Below are 9,823 nucleotides of genomic sequence, written 5' to 3' on the forward strand. Positions count from 1 at the left end.
GGCAGATGCATGTTGTGCGTTCGGCTCTGGGGTTCGTGCCCTGGGAGCAGTGGTTGTCGGTGACACACCCGTGTGCGGTTCCTATTCCCGAGGTTCCCTGTCTCCCACCCCCAGGGGACGGCTCGTGCCCAGACGGCCTCTTTATCCCAGATGATGACGGGATTGTGTCTCCAACTCGAGAGTCCTCACCTGGGAATCCCGACTGGAGAGCGAGCGAAGCAGTGGGCCCCCTCTGGAGCTGCACGGAGAGAAACCCCCTCCGTGCACTGACTGTGGGGGGCGTCACAGCTGGTGTTGCATCAGAGACACCCCGCCGAATAGAAACCAGCAGGGACGCGTGCCCTGGGCCCAGGGGACCCTGTCCCACCAGACACGTTCTGCATCACACGCCATTCGAGGCATGTGGGGTCAGCCGTGAGTTGTGGGCTCGGGGAAAGGGAGCACATTCCTGGGGTGATTAATTGCTTGGGAATCATATAATGGGGGGGGGCATTGGGGTGGAAACCAGAGGAGAAAGATTCCTGGCTGACCTTGGGCAAGTCACTGCCCTGCTCTCTGCCTCAGTTTCCCTATCAGTAAAATGGGGATAATATTACTGACTTTTGTCAAACACTTTGAGGTCTAGTGATGAAAAGCACTAGACAAGAGCTAGGTCTTATTATTATTTTATTTTATTTTATTTTATTATTAAGGAGAAGCCTCTTGGGCTTATTGATCATTGCTTGGGTGCCAGTGATCATGACTTGATTACATTTGTAAAGGTGCAAACAGAATAATGTCCAAACTAGTATAATTATTTCTACACTTGTACTTTACATTGGCCTGTTTCACAAAGCTGAAAACAGTGACGAGTCAATGAGCTGGGAGAAAGCATTTAATCAGAAAATTGTGAATGCTCTTTTGGAGTTGTATAAGAACATTGTACTAGATGCCCCAAAAGCCCAAATTTCCCAAGCAAGGAAGAAGGCTATACCAATGGGGAAAAAAACAACAACCTGGCTTAGAGGAGAAACAAAAGCAGATATAAAAAAATACAGTACATAACATATGGGAGGAAATATAAATTAGACACTAGGAATTGTAGAAAATTGCTAAGGGAAGCAAAAGGACACAAGGAGATTATCTACGGCCAGCCGAGTTAAGGACAATAAAACACATTTTAAGACTATTCAGAACAAAAGGAAAGCTAAAAATGGTATTTGTCCATTACTAGGTGGAAATGGTAGAGCTGACAATAATAATGTAGAAAAGGCAAACGTTTCAATAAATTTTTCTGTTTTCCATTTCGGAAAATGCCAGATAATGTATTCATGTTATATGATGGTGAGAAATACTTTCTATTCCAACAGTGACTAAGGAGAATGTTAACAGCAGCTACTTTTAAAGCAGCAGATCCGGATAACTTGCATCTAGGAGTTTTAAAAGAGCTGGCCGAGGCCCTTGCTAGCCCATTAATGCTGATTTTTGAAAAGTCTTAATACACTGGGGAAGTTCCAAAGGACTGGAAGAAAACTAATGTTGTGCCAGTATTTTAAAATGGTAAAGAGTTCACCCTGGGTAATTGTAGCCCTGTGAGACTGGCATTGATCCCAGGCAAAATAGTGGAATGGTAGATATCCAACTCAATCCATAATAGAATTAATGTCAATAGCATGGGTTATAGAAAATAGATCCACTCAGACTAACTTGAGATCTTTTTTTCATGTGATTACAAGTTTGGTTGGTAAAGGTAATAGCGTCGATGTAGTATACTTAGAATTTTGTGAGGCATTTGACTTGTGAACACAACGTTTTGATGAAGAAACTAGAACAGTACGAAATTAACATGGTGGCACCCGTTAAATGGATTAAAAACTGCCTGGCTGACAGGTCTCCAAAGATAACTGTAAACAGGGAATCCTCATTGATGTGTATGTTTCCAGTGGGGTCCCACGGGGATCGGAGCTTGGCCCTACGCTGTTTAACATTTTTATCGACGACTTGGAAGAAGGCAAAAAATCATCACTGATAAAGTTTGCAGACGATACAACCATGGGCGGAATGGTAAACAATGAAGAGGCCAGATCACTGATACGGAGCGGTCTGGATCACTTAGTAAAGGGGGCGCAAGCCAACGGTGTGTGTTTTAATAGGGCCACATGTAAATGTACATCGAGAAACAAAGAATGCAGGCCACACTTACTGGATGCAGGTCACACTTATTGCCCTTATATAAATCGATGGTACGCCCACATCTTGCATACTGCGTACAGATGTGGTCTCATCTCAAAAAAGATATACTGGCACTAGAAAAGGTTCAGAGAAGGGCAACTGAAATGATTAGGGGAACGGGTCCCATATGAGGAGAAATTAAAGAGGCTAGGACTCTTCAGCTTGGAAAAGAGGAGACTAAGGGGGGATATGATAGAGGTCTATAAAATCATGAGTGATGTGGAGAAAGTAGATAAGGAAAAGTTATTTACTTATTCCCATAATACAAGAACTAGGGGCCACCAAATGAAATTAATGGGCAGCAGGTTTAAAACAAATAAAAGGAAGTTCTTCTTCACACAGCGCACAGTCAACTTGTGGAACTCCTTGCCTGAGGAGGTTGCGAAGGCTAGGACTATAACAGCGTTTAAAAGAGAACTGGATAAATTCATGGAGGTTAAGTCCATTAATGGCTATTAGCCAGGACGGGTAAGGAATGGTGTCCCTAGCCTCTGTTTGTCAGAGGGTGGAGATGGATGGCAGGAGAGAGATCACTTGATCATTACCTGTTAAGTTCACTCCCTCTGGGGCACCTGGCATTGGCCACTGTCGGTAGACAGGATACTGGGCTAGATGGACCTTTGGTCTGACCCAGTTCAGCCGTGCTTATGTTCTTATGTTATGGGGGACTCTATCCTGGGAAGCAGCGACTCTGAAAAAGACTTGGAGATCATCTTGGACTATCAGCTGAACGTGAGCTGCCAATGTGCCAAAAGGGCTAATGTGATCGTTGGATGTATAAACAGGGGAACCTTGAGGAGGAGCAGAGAGGTTATTTCACCACTGTGTTTGGCACTGATGTGGCCGCTGCTGGAATCCCGTGTCCAGTTCTGGTGCCCACAGTTCAAGAGGGCGTAGAAACATTGGAGAGATTCAAAGAAGAGCTGCTAGAATGACGAAAGGATTGGAAAACCTGCCTTACCGTGAGACTTAAGGAGCTCTGTCTATTTAGCTTAGCAAAGAGAAGGTGAAGGGGTGACTTGAGCATAGTTTCTATGGACCTGCTTCGAAGCAGATATTTACTAATGGGCTCTTCAGTCTAGCAGGCAAAGGTCTAACAAGATCCAATCTTTGGAATTTGGAGCCAGACAAATTCAGACTGGAAATAAGGCACCAATTTTTAACAGCCAACGATTGTGGCAGATTCCTCAAAACTGGCAATTTTTAAACCAAGCCACTCTCTGAACTGTTTTGTAATGTATTGGGGGAGAACTTGTCTGTCCTCGGCCCGTGTGTGGAAGTGTTTTTAGCCCACCTAGTCAGTAAACAGGAGGCATGTGAGGACCCGACCCTTGAGCCCCCGGACGCAGGGAGGCCAGACCAGTCCAGAAATGGGTTGCCAGTGCCATATGGAAGCTGGCTGCCCCAGAGTGCTGCAAGTCGGTGGCTGGTCAGTTTGGTGGTGACAAGCCAACTGTCGGTGTTGTGGTGATGGAAAGTTGGGAGGTGATTATTCCTGTGGTTTGTCCCCGGGTGGTGGCAATTACTAAGGCCCCCGAAATAGTGGCTGGCTTTGAGCCAGTGGCCTTCCCGAGTCATGTAGGGCCGACGTAGTCAATTATTTTTTATCAAGGTCCAAATTTCTTGGTAAAGGTATAGTCAAGGTCCACACTCAAGAGAAAATTTCAAACAATAACAACAATAATAATGATAATAAGTAAGTAGAAAGATTTCAGGGTCCATTCAAAAGCGTCTGGCGGTCTGGATTTGGCCCGCGGTCCACCTGTTGACTAACCCTGGTATAGGAGCCTTTGCTGGCACTCCTGTTCCCAAGACTCTAGTACACATTCACAGTGCCAGTCTCTCTGGTGGGGGGAGACCGGTCCCGATCTCTCTGGTGGGAGGGGAGGAGGGAGACGGCCCGCCTGGTTCTGGTCTCTTTGGTGGAAGGGAAGGGGGGAGATATCCTGGCCAGTTCTGGTCTCTTTGGTGGGAGGGAACGGGGGAGACGTCCCGGCTGGTTCTGGGGTCTCTGGTGGGAGGGAAGTGGGGAGACACCCCGGCCAGGCCTGGTCTGTCTGGTGGGAGGGTGTGACGAAGTGGGAATGTTCTTAATGTTTTGTTTGAATAGTGTGAATGCCTCAGTTTCCCCTGTGTGTTACTCAAGTATCTAGGTGGTAGGACAAGGGCGTGTGATCGTTACAGAGACCCTTAGCGGGCAGGTGTGACCGCTGAGTTTCTGTGCTAACGAGCTCTGCTCTACGCTGTGTCCCTGCCACTAATAACCCGTCGGTGTGACCCACTGGCTGGGGTCACTGCTGACTGCGGGGGTGGGGTGCACGGGGGGGGGTGAGGCGTCCCCAGGTGTCCCATCCAGGGGGACTCCCTGCGGGGAGCTCACGGCATGGAGCAGGGCGCTGAGCGCTCCGAGGTCAGACCCGGGAGGCTGCCCTAGGCAGAGTGAGCCCGGAGGGGGGTCATGCTACAGGAGGGTCCTGCCTGAACCTCATTCAGAGCAGCGCTGGAGCCCCGAACCTGTGCACCGTGACAGAGGGGAGGGGGAAAAGTTTCTGGGGGGTGGGGGAGAGGTCCTGGCCAGTCTCTGTCACGTGGGGCTGGCCCTTGGAGATGAGGAAGAAGCAGCAATTGAAGCCACCAGAGACCAGCACAGCAGAAATGGGAGAAGCGGCTCCTCATGGGGCTTCAGCCCCTGGGAGCCCCCAGACCTGGCTCCCGGCTTCCCAGAAACATGGGCCACCATCTCCTCAGGCTGTCTCCTCCAGCCCTGCTGCAGCCGGGCCGGCTCTGGGAGGAGAGGCGGTGGCTTGGCGAGGACATACATGTGTCATGTGACAATGGGGAGGGGGGGACCCCTCGGGACACAATGCATGCGTAAAGCAGGAGCCCGCTGAGGAGGAAATTGGGAACGTAGCGCGTGCAACCTGGGCCCCGTCCCCAGGAAAATACTGGGTGCACCCCGGCCTCATTCTGCGTCAGGTGCTTTGAACGTTCCTAGGCACATGTGCTGCCCGCGACAGCCCGGAGCTTGGAGGGCGCCGTGCCCTGGAGCTGAACTTCCCCGGCCCGGGACTCCTCGGAGGGGCTGGCGAATGCACGCTGGAAGTGGGGGCTGCTGGAGGCCAATGGCCCCCTGCACGGAAGGGGGCGCTGGTGTTACCAGATTGCTGTGCAGGGGCTGAGCCCAGGGAGGTCTCAGCACTACTCAAGGATGGGGGGTGATTCTCTCTTTGGGGGGGTGACTCAGCAGGGGTGGGTTCTGCGCCTTGTGGAGATAAAGTAGGGCAGGTTCACTTTTTTGGTGGCTTCAGAGTGAAACCACCCACACTTGCTGGTGGCTGCACCAACAGTTTTTCCTAAAAATATTTAATTCACTTTTGTAGATTCAATAATACAAATAATGCACAGCTGTCTCTATTCTTTCCTGGACCTACACAAAATAGAAACACAAATAAGGTGCTTTGCACATTCTTGTCTTTTTTGGTTGCTTGGTTTTTGTTTTTTTTTTAGACTTGCTGGCTAGTGAGTGTGTTGTGAAAAGTGATATTAACATCCTAGTATCACTTTTCAGAGCAGCAGACTGACTTAGCCCCGGCAAGCCCGGGGACACATTAAGCCCTGGATGGGGAGGTGGGTAGGGAGAGAGCGGGGTCCAGGAGAAATAGGAGGGCCGGAGGCTGGGGACGCCACGCGCCGCTGCCATCTCAAAAGCTCCAACCCCACCTGTGCTAACCGCCTGTCCTTGGCAGCCTCAGCGGAACGGCACAGTCGGGATTTCCCCTCTCTGCCCGGAGCTGGGCCCCCCAGGGCCGGCTGGTGAGGGGCACTGGCAGAGGTTGAGGCATGAGAAGTTTGATCTGCAATCAGTTCCACCCCCTGGCGGTGCGTCCATCCATGGGGCTGGTCCAGTCAAGCACCCCTCTCCTGCTCCCCGTGGCCTCTCCCGAGATGCTGTCCCAGGTCTTTTGAGCCTGCAGCCTCTGACCGGAGCTCAGACACTGCTGTCCCTGGGCACACGCTCGGGGCGCATAGCCTCTGTTCTGCACCCCATCCTGAGAGCTCTGACCATGCAGCTCCCTGCCCAGCCCCTAGAACTGTGGTCCCATAGGCGCCGGCTCCGTGGGTGCTCTGGGGCTGGAGCACCCATGGAAAAAAATTAAGGGATGACCAGTTATTGGCAGCCAGGAATCAGCTCAGATCAGCTGTTTCCCATCTCCCTGCTTCAGCAGGGGCTGAGTGAGTCTCACCCACGCCTTAGGGGGCGGGGCTCTCAGCCGCAGTGCTCACCTGGGGCTGCCCCACACCTGTGGGCTGGTGGCCATGGCGTCCACCTGTAGAGTTTCTCCCTGCCAGCCAGGCTCCGCTGCGGCCATAGCAGGCAGGGCTGGCTCTAGGCACCAGCAAATCAAGCACGCGCTTGGGGTGGCACAACGGCAGAGGCGGCATTCCAGGGGCGGCTCTCTGAGGTTTTGGAGGGTTTTTTGCTTCGGCAGTTTGCTCCCGGAGGGGTTTTTTTTGTTTTTGTTTTTCGCTTGGGGCGGCAAAAAAACTAGAACCGGCCTTGACAGCAGGCGACCCAAGGGAGCCCAGCTAGGCGAGGGCTGGTGCGTGAAGTGGCAGATTAGGAGGCCGGGAGACGAAAAGCCCCGACCCCGGCAGGAGTGGCGCTGGGCGGGTGGAGGAGGCGTCCCGGATCTGGGCAGGAACCGCGCTGGGCGGGGGCAGGGGGAGAGGAGCTACAGTGTCCCCCCTGTCCCCGTGTTCATGCCCCCCTCCCCCCAGAGCCAGGGCCAAGGCTCCTGGAGGAGGGGGGGAAACGGACAAAGACAGGTAGGTGTAAGGGCCTGAAGCTGGGGTTGCAGCTGGCGGTGGGTCTGGGTCCGGGTCCGTAGCTGCGCTGGTGCCTGGAGCCGCCCCCGGCTGGTGGGCTGGGCCTGCTGGTTCTCAGGGCATAGGGGCAGGAGCTGGTTTGGGGGAGACCAGGAAGGGATTGAACCCCAAAACTGAGGCCACGCTGTGCCCTCTGCAGGGCCCCCCACCAGCACTGAGCTCGTCACGCTAGGGGGCAGCACGGATGACTGTACAGCCGGGGGCTGGTTGGTGGGGTGGCCCCATGCCATGGGTGGTGTTTAAAAAATGCTCTTAGGGTGTGAAACCGGGGAACCCACACCTGTGCCAACACAATCTAGCAACCCCAACAGCCTCCACCTTTCCCCCCGTGACAGAGCAACTACCTCCTCCTCCCCTCGCCCAGCCTGCTGCCAGGCGCTGTGGGTCACATCACCCACCCGCAGGGCCCCTGGCACGGTGTCACAGGGGTGCTCCTTTTGGGGGTCTCTGAGCTACTCCCCTATCGTGCACCGGCAGGGCTGGGGCATCAGCCAGGCGAGGAGACACTCACGACAGGGCAGGGAGGAGACGGGGTTTATTGTGGGTTTAGTATCTGTGCATGGGTTATACACGAGCTCTCTGCAGCCTCAGAACGGGGGAGGCCAGGCCGGGCGTCGCAGCCCCGCGGGATTCACCGGCTCAGGAGCTGAGCAGACGTGGCCCAGGAACATCTCGCTACGGGCGGCTCCTGCTCCCATCCAGGGGGACCTGGCTCCTATCAGGGGGGAGGCTCCTGAAGCTGAGGGGGAGGGGGCTGGCTCCTGGGCTCCCATCGCTGGAAAGGGGAGTGGGACCAAAACCGCATCTACCCACTATCCGCTCCTGGCCCTGGGGCACCTGGCCTGAAGCTCCCTTTGCCAGAAGTTCAGGTCCTCAATTCCCCATCCAGCCGCCTTCAGCCCCTGCCTACCCCCGACGTCAACCTGGGAGCCCCTGGCTGTCCTGGCAGACCCCCCTGGAACAGCAGCCTCTTCAGAGCGAGTCCCCTCCCCCCACTGCCCTAGAGGCATCACCCCTTGCCCCTTTCATGTGGGGTCACCAGCCCCCCAGCCTGGGAGCTGGAGCTGGTCCCAGCTCCAATCTGCTTTGGGGGCTGCACCCTGGACCCCCACCTGGGGGCAGGACCGGTTCCTTCACCCCGGGCCTTGGCCTCGGCTCCCTCTGGGACGGGGGCTGGCACCTGTGGAGGGAACACACACAACGGCCTCACGCAGCAGAACCGGACTGGAGGGGCGAGGGGAGGGCGGAGCGTGACTAGGACAGAGCCTCCCTGGGGTCCATCGCCCACCCCTGCACTGTGCCCAACCCCCATTGTTGAAAGAGCCCCCTTCTCTGCGGATCTGCGCCCCCCGATTCCCGAGCCGGCTGGGACTCACCTGGAGAGCCCCAGAGCACAGGGCCCAGGGAGAGCGGCTGGGCGCCTTGGCTGGTGTCCCCCTGCGCTGGCCAGACACCATGGGAGGGAGAGTGGGCGAGGGCCATGGGGGCTGGAGCCCAAACCCCCTGGGACCACAGCAGTCTCTGCCCCTCCCCACAACTCCCAGCAGCCGCTGCATTCCAAGGGGCCCCCACCATCGCCCCCCACACCAGCCCCTCTGTCCCCCATGCCCTGATGTGTACATACAGGGGGGTGGGGAGGGGCACAGGACCCGGCTCCCGCGGTCTCCTCCTGGTTCCTCTCTTGCTGTCTCTGGAAGAGGTGGGGGGAGTTACTCTCTGCATGCCAGGCCCCCTGCCCTGCTCCAAGGGCTCCCTTCCCTCACCCCGCATCCTGCAGCTCTGCCGTGCCCCACCCCCCAGGTTTGGGGCACCAGCCCAGGGAACTCAGGGCCCAGAGGGGGGATGGCACCCTGCACCCCACACCTACAGATCACAACACCCACTTGGCACCAGCCAGAGCCCTGAGGTCCCAGACCTGCGCCAGAGCCCCTGGCCATGCTAAAGTGGGGGATGGGAGGAGGGGGATCTCTTCCCGCGCCCCCCCCCCCCCGCTACTTTCTGACTTGTGCTCACCGTGTCCATCCATCTCTCCCCTCCCCCCACTGTGACTAGGGGTCTTTCCCAATTCATCAAATTTTCTAGGGAACCTTCCCATCACCAGAGAGCCCAGTCCTCCCTGCTTCCCTCCCCAGCCCCTCAAGGAACTCTCTGCATCCCAGGGAACCACCCCCACTTCCCTATGCAGCCCCCAATGAACACCGTGCACCACAGGGAGCCCCCCATTTCCCTCTCCAGCCCCCACAAGGAACCCCCTGCACCCCCAGGGAGCCCCCCCGGCCCCCAGGCTCTCCCACCCCAGGCCAGCACCTACCTCTCGCTTTTCAATCGTTTCCTCCGAGGCCTGAAAGCAGAGACACACTGGTAAGGGGGCTGGGGGGGCAGAGCTCAGCCAGGGACGTGTCTCACTGTGGGGGATGGTGCGCAGGGTATGGAACCCCCACCCTGGGGTCCTGGGGCTGGGACCCCGACTGAGTCTGGTGTGGCTCAGGGCCAGTCTGGGAATCAACAGCGAGTCCCTGGCGGGGGCTGAATGAGCAACGCAGATTCCCTCTACACCCACAGGCCAGCGTCCCCCGCACTGGCCACAACCCACCCCCAGCACATGTACCAGCCCCCTCCCCCTCACACAGACACTGCCCCCCCCCCCACTGGCCACACTATCCCCTCCCCCAGACATAGAATCATAGAAGATCAGGGTTGGAAGAGACCTCAGGGGGTCACCTAG

At 55.8% G+C, this 9,823-nt stretch overlaps 1 long non-coding RNA gene across 1 annotated transcript; it reads right to left on the reverse strand.

Annotated features, from left to right (window-relative positions):
* Positions 1-7,636: 7,636 nt before the first annotated feature.
* LOC112124683 lies at positions 7,637-9,447 on the reverse strand. The gene is made up of 3 exons (XR_002909662.1): positions 9,410-9,447; positions 8,723-8,788; positions 7,637-8,278 (listed from the first exon to the last, which is right to left on the reverse strand). It is a non-coding gene; the product is annotated as an uncharacterized LOC112124683 (long non-coding RNA).
* Positions 9,448-9,823: the final 376 nt, after the last annotated feature.

This window comes from Terrapene carolina, unplaced genomic scaffold (assembly GCF_002925995.2).
Source record: "Terrapene carolina triunguis isolate 2854851 unplaced genomic scaffold, T_m_triunguis-2.0 Scaffold31565, whole genome shotgun sequence".
Lineage (NCBI taxonomy): Eukaryota > Metazoa > Chordata > Testudines > Emydidae > Terrapene > Terrapene triunguis.